Genomic DNA, 7,574 nt, shown 5'->3' with positions numbered 1-7,574 from the left:
TCAGGCAGTTCTGACTCAGCCTCCCTCATATTGGTCGCAGGAAAGATTAAAAAACAGAAAGAAAATGAACTAGATGAAGTTCAATTAGCAAGCACCCACCAGAAGTTTGACTTCTCTTAATCTTTTTATTATACTGGACAACCCATATTCCTGCACAAGGAATGACCACAGCCTCTCTTTAAAATACCTCCTTCCTGAAAGCATGCAAAGGCAGGAGAGCTTCCATTAAACCAGGTTAGGAAATCCTCCCTCCCCCAAAAGTTACCTCTTACCTCAAATCCACTCTGCAGAGCTCTGCCTTCTCAGAGATGAAGTGCTGTCTAGAGCAGCAAAAGTTGCAGACTGCTTCTCCTGTGAGGGAGGCAGGACCTGGCATAAGTAGTGTCAGACGGGTCCTTGCACTGAAGTGATGCCGGGGGAGCCCAGAGCTGTTCAGACAAGCAAGAAAAAAAGGGGGGGAGGGGGAGTTAAAAAGTCTTAAATCCCTGACACTGCAAGAACCTGATCCTATAGGAGTGTGTCTAAAAAGCAAGAGCTCACTCTGTACAGCCTTATTCCCTGTCAAGGTAAAAACTGAGCCATTTGATTGCTTGCTGGGTTTTCCTCACCTGCTGATGCTGCTCTTGCAAAGAAAAAAAAAAAAATCAAAGCAAATCAGACATCTGCATAAGCCTCTCGAACATACTCTGCTCCCACCAAAGCTGATCTAAATTCGGGGCCAGGAGGGGGACAGGTTGGAACTTGTTAAGAAGTCAGCATTGCCTGCTCGGGCAAACAAAAGCTAGAAAGATGCAGGGAGGATGCACTTACTTTGATCAGTAAGGACAGGAGATGGCACACGGGAGAAATCTCCATGGTATAGGTGACACCAATCTCCACCAAAAGAATAATTCAGGCAGAAGTTGCAAGTATAAAGATTAAATAAAAAAAACAAAAAATGTACACACATTCCACAAGCATCTAATGTGTCTGCTTTTCTTCCTAATACGCAGGACAGCATAACACCTGATCCAAAGACCTGGCACTAACTCCAGTAAAACTATGCTGTTTTACAATGACTCAGGCCCAGTAAAGCTTTTTGACCAAGGTACATTTTATTCCTGCCTCTTACAGGTTTGATAGAACACGGTTTCTCCCTCAAGTATTCTATTAAGCCATTAGAAGGGTAGAGCTAATGAAACCGTGCAGACCCCTGTACTTCAGGGTGCATTCAGCCCACTGCTTTCATGAGAGAGAGATTCAAAGACATCAGGCACCAGTCCATTTTCCTTCTGTTTTTTTGGAAGTGAGAATCAGCACTGTGGGTCAAAAGAACTAGTGTTCAGAAGAAACGCTTCACTTTGCAGCCCAGAGCCACCAGTCGCTAACGATCTCTGGTGCTGTTATTCCAGTCCCCCGAGCTAAGTGAGATGGAGGAAGTGAAATGGTTTAAGCTCAAGGTTATTGCAGGAGATTGCCGGGGCTAACACAAACACCTACCGAACCAGGCAGCATGCACAGTATGTGGGCAAGAGCTCAACAGCAAGGCAGCTTTGGAACCACCAGCTGCAGAGCAATAGTTTTGAAACATGTTAATTTTTTTATCCACATACTTCAATGCACCGTAGCAAAATGCCAAGTACATCAGGATCAATCTAAATTTATTATTGCCTTTTGGTACCACCCTTGAAAGCTTTTAGATTAAGTTTTCAGATATGCTGATTATCTGCATCCAAAAAGAGTCCTGGCACTGCTTGGAAAGCCGTTCCTTCCCTTTGCATCTTCCCTGCTCTCYCATTTGGTTATTAGTTTTGACTCGACCACTTACACCTGCCTGTCAGCTGCATAACCCAAAGGCACAGGACACCTATTCTTTGCTAGGTGAGATGTACCACGTGCAGATCGAGAGATCCAGCACGCTAGGAGACACGGCCACCCACTCAGCAGGTGTCTAGCCTAGGATTCAGGGGACAGGCTCCCGTCCCACTTGTTTCATCCACTGCAGAAGCCAACATGCTCAGGTCCTCTGGAAGTGCATCATCGTACAGAAGCACAGAAAGAGACAAGGCCCGGTGTTCAGTTTTGCATCACAGTTACTCGTACCTTGCTACCAGCATTGTATTGCTGCAACTACCGCATGGCAGAGCTGGCATTAACAGGTAGGACACCCTCGGTGTAGAAAAGCCCCACTTCCTCTGCAGGCCTTCAGAGGCATCTGAAAGGGTGCAGAGATGAGCAGCAAGGAGAAGGGACACCCCAGGGTGTCAAGTGTTCTACTGAAGCTTTACAAATCCTTCCCAAGGCTCTGAAAACACCGAGTCACTAAAATATTTCACAACACTTGAAGGCCACTCACTCACTGTTCAAACCAGAACCACATGGTTAATCTGTAGTGGATAAGACAAGAAAAAGCAACACTAGTGAAACAAGCTCCAATGCACAGCCCATATGCAATATGCCAAGGAATGCGCTGAACAACATGCGTCATCCCAAACTCTGCACCAATTTGCTGCTGCAATAGAGATCGTTAATAGTAATGTGGCTATGCATTTTGGCACATTTCACTCTGCCGTAGGAGGAAAAACGCTCTATGGTCAAGAAGGATTTTTAAATCTTTTTCAATCCTAATTTAATCTTAACATGGCATTAAGTTAGGGCAGAAGGGTATCTTTTAGACTTTGCTTTCACATTCAGTTGTCACATGCTCAGAAAACTATTGACTTTCTTCAGCTGTATTCATGCAGCTCAGCTTCCTGGCGTGCAGCAGTCCTGGGCGGATCAGCATTCTGACATGCGGCGCAGCACAGCTCCCCTGCAGTATTATGCCATCAACAGTACAGCCTGGAACACTATTTATATYGAACAAAGTGCTTTGTAGATAGCAGGTTTGCTTGTGACTTAAACAGTTTCCAAAGCTTCTTGGACAGAATAAATAACCCTACTGCAATAGTTAAACCTGTATCACTCAATGATAAATCAATATAAAAAATGGACACTGACATTGAATGTTGCACCATCCACTCAGAGTGATTAAAAACCTGGGACTAAGATGTGAAATTCCAAGCAAGAGCTAAGATGTTCCTAGACTAGGAGGTTTCATGTATTTGAAGGTTTCTTCTCATAAAGCGTGCTATTTATACGCTCTTCATTTTGCTTTTGCATCTGAAACAATTATGGTGAAAATACCAATTAATCAGGAACCTGATTACCAGCACAATATTATCCATTATTGATGTCAGAAGTTCAGTGTGCCAGTCCACACTGATATTCACCTAAGATACAGCAAGTTTTTATTCAATCCCAGTCAAATACATTTAGGGGAACCCCAGGTGCCTAGATGATTAGAGTATTCTGCATTTGCCAGTCACCTGTCCAACTTTTACATCGCAAGCCAGGAAGTCATTTCTCAGCTACCCAGCCCTGAAGAATTTGGAGAAAGCCAGCCTTGCTCAGTGGACAAGGCACTGCCACACACCAGCTAAGCCTTCAGGGGCTCACGATCCAGTTTAAACTCTGGAGCGCTCCGGAGGTGACCAGAGCCAGCCAGTGAGCAGCACAAGTGCTCTCCCTCTGCTTCCTTCTGCAGAGCATTAACACATGGTGATACAGACTTGTGAGCACTGAGGAGCTGAATCAGTYTGGATCACATCAAGAGCGCTTCATACTAGAGCAGGAACGAGGAAAGGTGATCTACTGCAACACTGAGGGCAGAAACAAGGAAACCGCTTCATCTCTAAACTAATTCTTTTACCCATTTTGAGCAGAGAGATTTTAGCCCATCTTCACATATGACGCCTACAGCAATGGGAATCGGTAGTTGCTTTATGACTTTTTTGCTCAGATGAGACAAATGCAAGTTATATTAGTTAATGCACAAGCAGGTCCTCCACAGCCACAGGTAAAGTCTTCTTCTACTGAAAGAACCTCGTGAACCTGCCTAGCTTCCTTTTTTCCTCATGCACAAGAGGAGAATATTTCCCTACACTACAATGAAGAAACATTATGTTCAGCCTATAACTTAAGGCTTCCATTTCTGTCCTCGTTTAGCCCACGACTGAAGTGACTGAATGCAGCTTGTCCCAGTGCAGGAATTTCTGGGGAAGATGCCAGAACTTTATCTTTCATCTGCTGACCAAGCTGATGAGAGCATCATTTTGTTCAAACAAAAGGCAGAAAGTAGGCACAGCTTATTTGATGGATTASTCTCCTTTGGTTCAGTTAAAGTATGTGGTGAAGACCATCTCTCCTCCCTCACTCCCCCCAATTCCTTTCCCCACGTCACTGCTCCCATGGAGCATTTGTGTTCCAGCTGCATCCTGGCTGCRGAGGGACACGGACTGCATCGTTACCGCAGCAGTGCTGCATTGCTGCCAAAGCACTTCAAACACTCCTCTAGTCTTCGTAGCAGAACTTCACAGCAGGGCATTAAGTCATGTTTTATTCCAACTACTGCTTAGCAATAGCAGCAGACAGGTAATTGAAATTAGCCAATAATACCATTTACTCAAACTTACATAGCAAGTCAGCTGTTAAGACACTTTCCAGCCCCACTCAAGGCACATGTGTAAAGCACTCACTGGACACAGTTTCTACAGCTTAAAAGCTAGAGTTAAAAAAGGGAAATAGATAAACAATAGGAAAAGGAGCCTTTAGGAGTCAATACTACCCTAATATGCTCTCACCTTGGAGCATCTCAGCTTAACTCTGACATTAAGCTCTTTAAGAGACAAGCTGTCCAGCCAGAAGACCAAAGCGGTCTGGGCCTTGGGAACATCACCTACCTTCACCATGACAGGGCTGCTGGGAGCAGCACTAGGTCAGTGCTCTGGCCTCTAAACATAGCTCATCTGCTGCATTACGGGACACATCATTAGATACCAAATAGGCATACGTATTTCATTCTAAACTGCTTCCTAAACTGGAACTGGGGGCTTTTCCTCCGCCAGAGCTACACAAGGCTTTGAGAGAGCTTAACCACAGCCAGCACCATGCACAGCTGCAGCTCCAGGACTCATTGAGCAGCTAAGTCACTGACCTGCCCCGTTAGCCATAACACATGCTCTCTTCCACACCATTGAGAACTGCCGTTACAGTTTTTAACCTTAGTACAGTCTAGTTTTCCAGAAGCTACAAGACAGTTTACTTTTATTTTCTAACAAGACACCAGCTGCTGTACAGCTGTTCTTCATTGCTTCACAACAGAAGTTAACAGCTTTACTCAAAATAAAGTAAGGCTGATAGTCTAGACCCTCACAGCTTTCCRGGAAGCTTAGCACCCTCCGGCAAGGTGACAGGACAAGTGCCACCAGGCTCCGCAGCTGTCAGGGCRAGCAGGGCTCCCTGCTCCAGAAGGGACACGCAGGAGCTGAGGAAGGAGAGAGCATCCACGGAAATCAGCCATTTACAGCCACCTCTACAGATCACTGGCAGCAAGTACCTTTGCAGAGACTCRTAAACCGGGAAGATTTCAAGCACGTTCCCGCTGGATTACGTCACCACCGGCTTGCTACACTGAAGCACGCTTTCACCTATACAGAAAACCCCCTTGCAGATCCGTTCCACCTCTCCACACCACAGGTCCAGTCTGCAACCGCATCACCAGCGGGCAACCAAGCCCCACCAGCCCAGGCTCGCTTCTTACGTTGCTCGCCCCACTCCTAAGTAAAGGGCCGCTTGTTACTAAACCGCTTCCAGCTGCTCTATCAAACCACTGCCCTCACTCGTGGCTTGTAGGCAATAAGCCGCTGTTTTCAGCTTAATGCTCCTCTCTCCAAACGTACCATTTTTAAACATTGACCAGAACAGCTCTCCTTCCCACAGAGCTTTTATTTGTTTGTAGAACATCTGCCTTGCTAATGGCCCTTCCCTTGCTAACTACCTTTTATTTCTTTATTGGCATCACATGTCTCATCTGTCACACTGGATCTATTTCCCTTAAAGGAGAAAGCCACTGAGTAACRGTCTGAAAAAAGCAGTAACAAAGCACACTTTTTCTGACAAAAGCGCATTCTGGTCCAAACCATCATCCTGATAAAATCTTCCTTGCCCCAAATTATGCAGATGTTAGAGCTCCTTAATGAAACAGTTGAGATATTTTTAACGTGGTCAAAAAACCTATTTTATCTTGACCTTCAGCTCAGAAATAGCTGCACCATTTTTTTCAAAGACTTCCAAAAAATGACTGCATAAAGCAGACACCCCACATACAATTTCAGCCTCGATATTTAAAGTTTGGCATTACATGACTAGCTGAAAACAGGGTCTCTCAAATGAAGATGTTAAACAACTGTCRCTGTTCCCAACTTCCAACTCTATCTGTAATAATAACAGGCTCATATGACCAGGGCCTCAGCTGTTCATCTCATACAATGTGCCAGAARCATTGCAGCAGGGAGATATGCGCTATAATGACTTCTGCTAAAGTAGACAGCAAAACCCCTTCTTCCGCAGAGCAGAAAAAAAGACTGTAAAAGGGTACTCCCMTCTACCTCTTCTCACAGTCTCCCATACCCAAGCGAACACACTCAGATTAGCTTCTGAGAGCTAAGCAGACCTTGTCACCGGGTCACTAAAGGGTTAAACACACAGCTATGGGATACAGCACTGAGTCCCCTAAAGCGGCTCGCTAAATACGCTGTGTAGTAATATCACACAGAGTGGTAAGGGGAGATCTCCGGCGCTGGATTATTTTGTCCAGCTGGCTCTTTCAAATGAGCTGTTTACCCCCCCACCAAGTTTAATTTGTTAAATTTCATCACTTGAGCTATGCCTGTGATCCACCATCCGCCGGCTTTCGGAAACAGGGCCACTGTTAGAGGCATTCGGACTTCACCCAGCCCAAGGCTGCATTGGTAACAGGGTAGGAATCACAAGGCAATGCGTAATGTGAAGCAGGGCAGACTGCAGTCTCGCTCATCCCTAATTTGGACCTGCATCTTGCAGACAAGCCCAGGCGCTAAGACTCTGTGTCACTGTCACCGTTGCAATATCATACAGGGTCTTTACGAGATGGGGCACGCACGCTGATGGAAAAGCCTCCAGAACAGAATGGTGCTGAGGGTGACAGCAGCCAGAAATTATGCTGAAAATATAATTCAAAGCTRTGCTTGTCTTGTATGTCGTGTAATTGTTAGATTATTGGGCTGAGCAGCAAGATACCCGAGTTCTGTCCTCAGTTCTGCCCCTGTGACTCAGTTTCCCCATCTGTATCAGGTACAGCTAGAGCTATTTAACCGTGTGTCCTTAGCATCGTGATGCTAGATATTCACAGGGAATATGCGAGTAGCTTTGCTTTACAAGTCTTTGCTGCTGCTGTACAAGTCACAGTTTGCAAAACTGCAGCATTTTTGAAGTCGAGGGTGGTGTCTGTGAAGTCTGGCTTTTAACAAAGGGGTGTTAAATTATTCCTATTAATTTTACATGTCGCTTGACGAGGCGCGGGTGGAAGCCGCGCTCACTGCCCGGGCGCGGCGAGGAACCCAAGGCGAGGGGACGCTGCCCGGGGCAGCACCTGCAGCCCAGCGCCCTCCCGCCCGACCACCCGCTCGTGTTCGGGGCGCGCCGACGCCAACCGCAGAGTCCTCGCTGGTGGGAGG

The sequence above is a fragment of the Apteryx rowi genome, unplaced genomic scaffold (assembly GCF_003343035.1).
Source record: "Apteryx rowi isolate R43461 unplaced genomic scaffold, aptRow1 scaffold_38, whole genome shotgun sequence".
In the NCBI taxonomy this organism is placed as follows: Eukaryota; Metazoa; Chordata; class Aves; order Apterygiformes; family Apterygidae; genus Apteryx; species Apteryx rowi.
The sequence above is the reverse complement of the archived record's forward strand: the minus strand, read 5'-3'. Positions refer to the sequence as shown.